Source organism: Terrapene carolina, unplaced genomic scaffold (genome assembly GCF_002925995.2).
Source record: "Terrapene carolina triunguis isolate 2854851 unplaced genomic scaffold, T_m_triunguis-2.0 Scaffold68, whole genome shotgun sequence".
Taxonomy (NCBI): Eukaryota; Metazoa; Chordata; order Testudines; family Emydidae; genus Terrapene; species Terrapene triunguis.
The window spans coordinates 49,178,807-49,189,167 of NW_020664419.1; the positions used below are offsets into that span (position 1 = coordinate 49,178,807).

The 10,361-nt window shown below is 40.7% G+C and overlaps 1 protein-coding gene across 3 annotated transcripts in view; it reads right to left on the minus strand.

Moving 5' to 3' along the window:
* Positions 1 to 10,361, minus strand: part of PRICKLE1 (prickle planar cell polarity protein 1) — a 115,085-nt gene that overhangs the window by 60,499 nt on the left and 44,225 nt on the right. Inside the window, exon 2 of one of the 3 annotated variants that reach the window (XM_026648758.1) lies at positions 4,396 to 4,556. The exons of the other annotated variants lie outside the window; for them this stretch is intronic. The gene's annotated coding sequence lies outside the window, so the exon portion shown is untranslated. The remainder of the gene's footprint in view (positions 1 to 4,395; positions 4,557 to 10,361) is intronic. 3 annotated transcript variants of the gene reach the window in all.

Below are 10,361 nucleotides of genomic sequence, written 5' to 3' on the forward strand. Positions count from 1 at the left end.
ACTACCTCTCAATTTATTCTTCAAACTAGGTAAAATATATATAATAGCTCCCTGAGTTCTTAACATCACCTCAGATTATCTGTAGATCATTAGTACCTTCCCTCTCCTCTCTTTTATTCTAGGGTGATGAAAATTCCCAACAGTTAAACTAAGTCACCCATTTTCCACAGGAAAGCAGAAGAAACAACAGGATTAGTAAGAGGCAAGAGGGAGACATTTTAAATAAGTTCATTGGTAACCTCTAAAAAATGGCACTCTTCTCACTCCCTATCACTCCTATTGAGAAAAGATGGTATTTTGGTTAAATCATTGGATTGGAACTCAGGGGATCTGGGTTCAATTCCCAGCACTACCACAGAATTCCTACTGATTGTAGGCCACTCAGTCTGCAAAATGGAGACAATCTTCCTTTCTCCCACACACTCGCTGTCTTGCCTATTTCGTTTGTAAGATCTCTTGGGCAGGGACTCTTACTATGTGTAGGACTCTAGTTGTTACTGGAATTCATAATAAATGTTTTCCAGTGGACAATGAGCAAGTTTCCACTAAGTACTGAGAAATATTTTGGTCTCCTAGCTTTCAGAGCTACTGCTCATCTATCACGAAGCACAGGAGTCCAACTAATACATGGTTTTCAAAGCAGGACTTTTAAAGTACTTTTGAAAATCAGGCCACTTATTCAGTCACCTGAGCCCATCTACACTACACTGTACCCCTTTAACAATAACGGTATAGTCAAAGTGGTTCAGATGCAGCTATATTGGTATAAAGGTGCTTATATTGGTATAGTTATTCACTATGGGAAGTAGAATAAGCCATAGCAGTATAAGGCACCTTTATAGAAATATAACTGTGTCCACTCTCGGATTGTACCAGTATAACTATATCCATTAAGAAAGTCACGTCCCTGACAGTTATACCAGCAAAAAAGTGTGTAGACTAGACCTGACATCCACTTTTGAAAAATTTGGCCAATGTCTTTAGTCCACTCAAAACAAATTACTGGTTCATAAAAATCAAAGGCAATCTGTATACATGAGAAACCTCTGTGCACTGTAAATGTATGTTGTTCCAAGTGTAACGTATACTCTGCAAATAGAAAAAAGACTTTCTTTTACAAGACTGAAGTCATGTAACTCATGTTGTGTTTGTGCCTTGGCCACATTAGCTCTACTTTCTCCATCATCCAATGTGGCACTCTGCCATAGGAAGTATTAAGACTGTGCCAAGCAGGGTTTTACTGCTATAATGGTTGGACAAGTTCCCCCCCCCCCTTCCATTAGCAATTAGAATTATTTTTTAAGCAAGGAATTAGCAAAGTGTTATTTCTAAGTGGATATGTTACATAAACTTGATCCTAAGGGATCTAATAATTTTTAGTGGGCTCCTGAAGAAAAAAACAAGCTTTGTGTTACTATAAATATTTTAGGCTTAGCTACTTTACCAATAAATACTACGTACGTTCCAGAGCAATGAGTGTTAGTTCAAATGTGAATTCTAGAAAGAGTCCTATATAGGGCTCTTCATCATCATATCTAGTATAGTGACCTTCCAACATTGTTGACCCTCCATAAAACTAGGTGCCTGGGATAAGATACATGTGTGATTTTAGCTCATGTGGAAGAACTAATCTAATGCCACTCCCACATCCCATACATAAACTGAAACTTGATAATGTCATGTTGTCAGACTTTTAAAAGCTTAGATAAGATCTCAGCAATTCTTATCTAGATGTTTTTCCCTGACACCATCAAGCATTGCATTTTAACCATAATGTGTTTCACTAGAAAAAAATCAAGAATTTATCCAAACTAAGATTTTGCACTAGTCAACTTAGCCTACATTTCTCCTTATAGATACTTGCTACTATGCCTTAAAAAAAAAAAAAAAAAGTAAAGTACTATATTTTAACAAACAAGACTGACTATTTAATTAACCAAATATTTTGAGAAAGCATTTTAGGTAATTATGAACCAAGTCAGAAATATTATTTCATTACAGTCAGAAGTTAATGTACTAGATTTCTAATTTTAAGAAAGTGACATATTACTGACCCAGAGCAGCTCCCGTCTCCTCAAACTTCTTTATTTTGGGTTATTATGCATTCTTCTAGGGTTCTATATACTGTCCATCACCTGCTTATCTAAGCACCTAAAAATGACTGTGTACATGTAAGACCTCTTTTCCCAGGGACAATGCTTTGGGGTCTTTAGCAGTGTTATGATGGGAAGTTAAAGATATGGAGTTTTCATTTTGCTTTGAAGTCATGGAAGTTCATAGTCATTCTGATCTATTCTGGGACAGTATGTTTCAGGTATATGGTCCAGTCACTCTCCTGCACATAAAAGTTTCACTGGATGTTGACTGTTCTATCCTTCCTATGGAATGTGACTGTCCTGATGGGTTGTGACCACGCATAGGAGGAGGGGCTGCCCCAAGTAACCTGGGCTAGTCCTCTAAAGGGCTTAGAGGGGGACTGAAACCTAGAGTGTGATTCAAAGTGGAGTCAGTGAACAGAATGGGACAATGAACTCTTGGCAACCTGTGCTGCTGAACAGACGAGCTGCTATGTTCCTTACCAGCTGTAGCTCTAGAGTCAGCAGACACAATTCTAAGATAGAGAGAACTGCAATAACCCTGGTGGAGGCCACAAATGCATGGGTTCCCATGGCTGAGTCCACGTTTAATGGGATGTGGGACAGTCTTCCTGCCAGCTGTAAATTTTAAAAAAGACCATTTTTCACAGCCATAGTTATTGGGGTACCCAGAAACAGTGAGGGACACAGCTGCCCACTGAAGCTATGGTCTAGGAAGGATCTGAGGGCAGATGCTCCCAGTGGGTGTGATCTTACAGAGGTGGCAAGTTCTTTGAAGTGCTTCCTTCTCTCCTTACTGCTTTTACCTCAGCCTTTCCTAGTTTCTGTTCGGCCAGCTGTTCTTAATAGAGTTGCTGATCTCAGCCAACCCTTTGCTAGGAGACTGGTGCTGTTTGTCTCTAGAACTAGTGAAATATAGCCTGTTCAGTAGAAAGTAAACCATGGATATCCATTAATGTGTCTAACGGCGCCAGTGGGAAGATGCCAGTGGAACTGGCTGGGAGTAGGCACTGGCAGTGCTGGGTGAGAGTTAGGTGTCAGGAGTGGACTGATTACTTGGTGGGTGGGATTGGGAGGTTAGCTCCTCATAGCAGCCTATCACCTTAGACTAGTACTGTACTCCTTTCAGGAGACTGATCTGTCTTGCATACACCAACTTTCACCTCACTTAAAAACTACTTGCTTACAAAATCAGACATAAAAATACAAAAGTGTCACAGCACACTATTACTGAAAAATTGTTTACATTTTCATTTTTACCATATAATTATAAAATAAATCAACTGGAATATAAATATTGTACTTACATTTCAGTGTATAGTATATAGAGAAGTATAAACAAGTAATTGTCTGTATGACATTTTAGTTTGTACTGACTTCACTAGTGTTTTTTATCTAGCCTGTTGTAAAACTAGGCAAATATCTAGACAAGTTGATGTACCCCCTGGAAGACCATGCATACCACTGGTTGAGAACCACTGCCTTAGACTAACAGTCAGTGCTGTTTAGGGGACGTTGAGCAAAGGAAGTCCAGGACCTCATCACAGGACCATGTGGAAACATAAGGAATGGCTGCTATAATCTGTATGTTGCTGCAAGTGTGTGAATTTACCGCTGGGGGCATCACAAAGAAGCACACATGGCTGCATGCCAGCATTTAAACTGGGAGGTAATATCTAGTCAATATGACCCAAAGCAATAGAGGGCACCCACCCAGACAGACAGACAGGCCAACCTAGGTGTGTAGCAATGCCATGTGGGATAGCAGTGAAAGGAATAGTTAACCTGAAATGAGGATGTGTCCACACCTACCTTTTATTGCAGAGTAACTCATTCCAAATTTGAGTTACTCCACTTCCAAAGTGGATTGATTAATGCAGAATGAGATGCCAAATCATTTTTTAAAAGCTTGTGCAGACTTAAGGCAGTTTATCCCCCAAAAAGTCAAGTTAATCTAAAATAACTTTCAAATGTAGACAACCCATAAGGCAGATAAAGATTTGCAGGATTAGGCCCTAAATGTCTGTTAACCCGTGTGAGTTAGTCACATATCACTTTGCATGAAGAGGCTTGATAAAAGATAATCAAGTCTCCTTTTCTAAAGGGAGTGTCCTCAAAGCAGTAGCTCAGCTAACATGAATGGCTGTTCAGTTTTTGTAGATGCTTGGTTTTCCATACTTCTGGTCTCCCACCCAGACACTACACTTACTGAAAAATCCTCATTATCACCTTGTTAGACTGAAAGTCAATACTCAGAACCTCTGTCTTAAAAAGCTGTACCAAAAACCAAAATGCTCACCAATTAAGCTCTCTCACTCCCAGATCTGGGACAGAACAACCTAAGAGAGGATTCTTTTATTATTCTGGTCATCAATATGTGGAGTTGTTTTGTTTCTGTTACAATGTTTGCTGTCATCAGAAAACTTGAGTGCCTGTACACATCCATGACCAGACTTTCTCCTAATAGGGGAATAAGATATATTAAATACTTTGGTATCAGTTTTGCTCTCTGTGTCCCTTCTACAGCACACACCATCGACTCCAGAGGGATCAAGTTGTCATGCAAGACTGCTTCCCTGCCGTCCCTCTCCATCAAGCTTCCACAAAAACATCCCAACTATGCCCATATCTAATAAGAGTCAGAGAGGCGTGTTCCAACCATAAGACCCAGAATGGAATTCCTAAACTCTAATCCTGCCTGTGACATTGAAACCCTCTGTGGCCTTTGCCAAGTCACTTTGCCTGTCTGTCTCAGTTTCCTCAACTATAAAATGGGAATACTCTTTACCCTACTTTACAGGGGCAGTGTGAGGATTCATTAATGTTTATAAAGTTATTTGAAGATGAAGTGCTATGAGTGTAGAGTTGTGTCTGAGTACAAAAAAAAATGGTACTCCAGCGATATGACAGATTTTTTTAAAGATGTACTTCAAAAGAAAAGAAAGATTGTCCTTTTAAATTATTCATAGTAGGCTTTTTTCACATTAGAAATTCAGATTTTTGCCTGCCCTGGAGGACTCTATGATGATCGCAGAAATAGTGAGGTTATGTTGATAGCACAATAGTCAAGAGTAAGGATGGTTGAAAATTTTGCATTAAAACTGTTTGATGGAAAATTGGCTTTTCGACTACAAAAAATTTTGTGAAAAGTATTGGCTTTCTGATGAAAATCTTGATAACTGTTGAAAAATGGAATGCCCAAGAACTGAAAAGTTCAATTTTCAGCTGAAAATTTGTCAGGTTTTGTTATTTCAAGAAGTCAACATTTTCCATAGAAAATTTTGACAAAAACAAAATTAGTTTATCAAAATTTTCCACGGGGAGGGGGAAGCGTTTACTGCCCCCCCCCCTCCGCCCCCAAACAGCTCTAGTCAAGAAAGTGAAACTCACTGAGCACCTCAGAGGGGAAAAATAATGAGGAGTCCTTGTGGCACCTTAGAGACTAACAAATTTATTTGGGCATAAGCGTGGGTTCTAGCCCACGAAAGCTTATGCCCAAATAAATTTGTTAGTCTCTAAGGTGCCACAAGGACTTCTCATTGTTTTTGATGATACAGACTAACACGGCTACCACTCTGAAACCTGTCAGAGGGGAAAGAGATTGTTAGTGAGCTCCTTTTTTTCAAAATAGTTAACACCTATTACATTACAGTGACTAATGGGGAAAACATCTTTATTAAAGATTCACCAATCCACTCCTTCAGCTGAGGCGTCAAGGCACAGAATACACATCCTATGAGACATCTAGCCAGTACTCCAGCAAAACCAAGGAAAACAAGACTTGACATTCCTGATATCTAAGGCAAGAAACAATTTTTCGGTAAGACACAAACCACCCAACCATGGGTATTCTTCAAGGTATTCTTTATACCTCATAAAAAAGCAAGAGGGCTCAATCTCAAATTTTAAAATCCTTTACAGGTTACCTTTAAGGGAGCCATTCCAGTGGGTGGGTGCATGCCAATAAATAAGTTCTGCTCCTTAGGGTTTCATATGGAAACATTTACCAAGTTACACCAGAATAAATGGCAGTAAAAGCTTAGAATAAGCCTGCTCCTTCAGCACTAGATACTCTATTTTAGATTTTTATTTGAAATTAAAATGTTCCACAGGAAATATTTACTATAGCCTTAATTACCTAATTAAACCTGTTCCTGTAGCCTGATGTAATGCAAGAGAACAATCATGCAGATGGCAAAGGTTTAAAATGGAATTATACTAGGCTACTAATTATATATATGCACAAAAGTTAAAAGAAATCTAAAAGTAATGGTTCATTTTTAATGCGTATAATTTTAACTCTGGCAAAATTACATGTGTCTGGACAAATACGCAGCTGTCATGTCTCCCAGATAAGGAGCAAATGAGAAGAGACCAGTAATCTAGTATGAGCCCCTTGTATCTTAATGCAAAAAGAAAAGAAAAGAAATGTTGCTTATAGCACCTATATTCTAGAATGAAGTAAATCAAAGAGTCTCACAGAAAGCTTAAGTCTGCTCATTATAGGCCCAGTAATTAGAGCTCAATGTTAAAAATATTAACACAAACATACACCTGATGTCTTTATTTAAACAGTGCACAGTAGTTTTATTTTCTGCTAAATGAAAGCTTGAAATTGCCAGGTGGCTCATTCAAACCTGTCTTTTAGAGATGCAGACAAAACATAGAGTCTCTATTAAACTTTTCTAGTATTTGATGACAGAAAATTGTATAAAAGTTTAGCTCTCTCATAAATGCCTACTCCCCTTTAATGCCGTATGGCATATAGAGTACTCCAAAAAAAAAAAAAAAAAAGCGAAGGGAATGCTGTGAAATCAGAGTTTCCATTTACCCACCTCTTCTTAAAGTTTCTACAAACTGTTATAGGACACACTCCTCTTCTCCCCATTTCCTCTCCTTTCATAGCTTGTCTACTTGGGGAAAATGCATCATGTTACCAAATGTGTTTTTTTGAAGGAGAAAGTAGTTAAGGACCTTGAGGTGAATGGCAATTGGGACAAATTACAACATGGGTTTACGAAAGGCAGATCGTGCCAAACCAACCTGATCTCCTTCTTTGAGAAAGTAACAGACCTTCTAGATAAAGGAAATGCGGTGGATCTAATATGCCTCGATTTTAGTAAAGCGTTTGATACTGTACCGCATGAGGAATTATTGGTTAAATTGGAAAAGATGGGGATTGATAGGAAAATCCAGAGGTGGATAAAGAACTGGTTAAAGGGGAGACTGCAGCGGGTAGTACTGAAAGGTGAACTGTCAGGTTGGAGGGAAGTCACCAGTGGGGTTCCTCAAGGTTCTGTTTTGGGTCCGATTTTATTTAAACTATTTATTACTGACCTCGGAACCGAATGTAGGAGTGGGCTTATAAAGTTTGCGGGTGACACAAAGTTGGGAGGTATTGCCAATTCGGAGAAGGATCGGGATATTCTGCAGGGAGACTTGGATGACCTTGTAAATTGGAGTAATAATAATAGGATGAGATTTAATAGTGAGAAGTGTAAGGTGATGCATTTAGGGATGACTAACAAGAATTTTAGTTATAAGCTGGGGATGCATCGGTTGGAAGTGACGGAGGAGGAGAAGGACCTCGGAGTCCTGGTTGATCGCAGGATGACTATGAGTCGGCAATGTGACGTGGCTGTGAAAAAAGCTAATGCGATCTTGGGATGCATTAGGCGAGGTATTTCTAGTAGGGACAAGGAGGTGCTGCTTCCGTTATACAAGGCACTGGTGAGACCTCATTTGGAGTACTGTGTGCAGTTCTGGTCTCCTATGTTTAAAAAGGATGAACTCAAACTGGAACGGGTACAGAGAAGGGCCACTAGGATGATCCGAGGAATGGAAAACCTTTCCTATGAAAGGAGACTCGAGGAGCTCGGTTTGTTTAGCCTAACCAAAAGAAGGCTGAGGGGGGATATGATTGCTCTCTTTAAATATATCAAAGGGATAAATACCAGGGAGGGAGAGGAATTATTTCAGCTCAGTACTAATGTGGACACGAGAACGAATGGATAGAAACTGGCCGTGGGGAAGTTTAGGCTTGAAATTAGACGAAGATTTCTAACCGTCAGAGGGGTGAAATTTTGGAACAGCCTTCCGAGGGAAACAGTGGGGGCGAAAGACCTCTCTGGCTTCAAGATTAGGCTAGATAAGTTTATGGAGGGAATGGTTTGATGGGATAACGTGATTTTAGTCAATAACGTGCCATCGCTGGTAAAATGTGGGTCCGGCTGGAGAATCTTGCCTGTATGCTCGGGGTTCTACTGATCGCCATATCTGGGGTCGGGAAGGAATTTTCCTCCAGGGTAGATTGGCAGAGGCCCTGGAGGTTTTTCGCCTTCCTCCGCAGCATAGGGCAGGGGTCGCAAGCTGGAGGATTCTCTGCGACTTGAAGTCTTTAAATCACGATCTGGAGACTTCAACAGCTGAGATAAGGGAAAGTGGGTGGGTCAGCTTTTGTGGCCTGCATCATGCGGGAGGTCAGACTAGATGACCATAATGGTCCCTTCTGACCTTAAAGTCTATGAGTCTATGAGTCTATGTGTTGACTAGCACATTTTAACTATCAATATTAAACATGATTTAGCCCTTGGTATAGGCAGTGACTTTAGTGAGAAGCGTTAGTTGGTCATGGTTAACTCTGGGGAGATTCACAACCAACCAATGCACTTTTGAATAGGACTTGTCCTTTTCTGCACTTGGTGCTAAGTTGAGTTTAATATCAAGAGTTAAAATGAGTTGGCGTTTTTTGACAGGAGACACTTTCTCCAGTGTAGACATGGTCTTATGTCTAACATCAGTCACCAAAATTCTGGATCAAGAAGAACGGACAGGGTTCCTTTCAGAGACATCCAATGACACTCCTGAGGTAGAAGGAATTAAAACGTTTTCCCTTTCAGTTACTTGCCCTGCCTAGCATTGAAATTTACTGTGCCAATTATGACATACTTCAAGGAAAATAAATATATAAACAAACAAATAATAAAAAGCTGCAAACAAATAGGACAGAATTTTTACACAGGGCTTTTATACTGTAAAAGACAGTTCATATCTAATATTCTCCTCCTGGCAGTGGCCAATATCTGAAACTTTAGAAGAAAGCAAGGCCTTCCTCCACAAATAATGAAGCCAGTCAGTTGTGACTTGGTGTCTCTTTAAAGCCAGAACCTGCCCTGTGATAAGGCAGTGTTGCTGGGTACTTGAGGATTCCCCTCCAACTAGAGTAATCTTTGGATGGTATTGAGTGGTCACATGCTATCCTAAGTTGCCAGTGCAGGTGGCATAGCTAACAGAAAGAATGTAGCTGGGACAGCCCTATGTCCTAATGTAGAATAGCCTTTTGAGACCATAAGCAGCCCTGAGGCTGTTCTAATTTATGCCAGGGAGTGGCATGACAGCTAGACAACCCAGATCCAAGGTAAATAGGGTGAAAAAAAGTGGTTTTAAGGCACCTTTGCACCTCATTCCCCCTGATGTGCATAGAGCATAGCTCAGGATCTAGGTCTTAAGTGTTAATTTCTCTGGATCAGGTCATAAAATGTCCATGAACATCTAAAAAAACCCGTTTGAATTCATATCTATTTCAATACACATTCATTGCCCCCCTCCTCTGGAAGAAGAGATATAGTTTACATTAGTGACTAAAAACAGCTAAACTTTAGACTACAATAAGCTATAGGCACCGTACCTATAGTCTTACTTTACTGTCACAGGACTCTTAGGGCTTGTCTACATTACCCGCTGGATCTACAGGCAGCGATTGATCCAGCGGGGGTCGATAGACGCGATAAATCGATCGCCGAGTGCTCTTCTGTCGACTCTGGTACTCCACCGGAGCTAGAGGCGCAGGTGGAGTCGACGGGGGAGCATCAGCAGTCGACTCACTGCAGTGAAGACACTGCAGTGAGTAGATCTAAGTACGTCAACTTCAGCTACATTATTCACATAGATGAAGTTGCGTAACTTAGATCGATCCCCACCCCCGTGTAGACCAGACCTTAGATTTTAGCTCCCTCTACTGATGAGCACTATCTTAGGGTTACCATATTTCAACAATCAAAAAAGAGGACGGGAGAAGCCCCTGTCCTGCCCTAGCCCCGCCCCTTCCACTCCCTCCCACTTCCCGCCCCCCTCAGAACCCCCAACCCCCCCCCCACTCCTTGTCCCCTGACTGCCCCCTCCTGAGACCTTCCCCCCATCCTAACTGGCCCCCTAGGATCCTACCCCCTACCTGTCCCCTGACTGCCCCAACCCTTATCCACACCC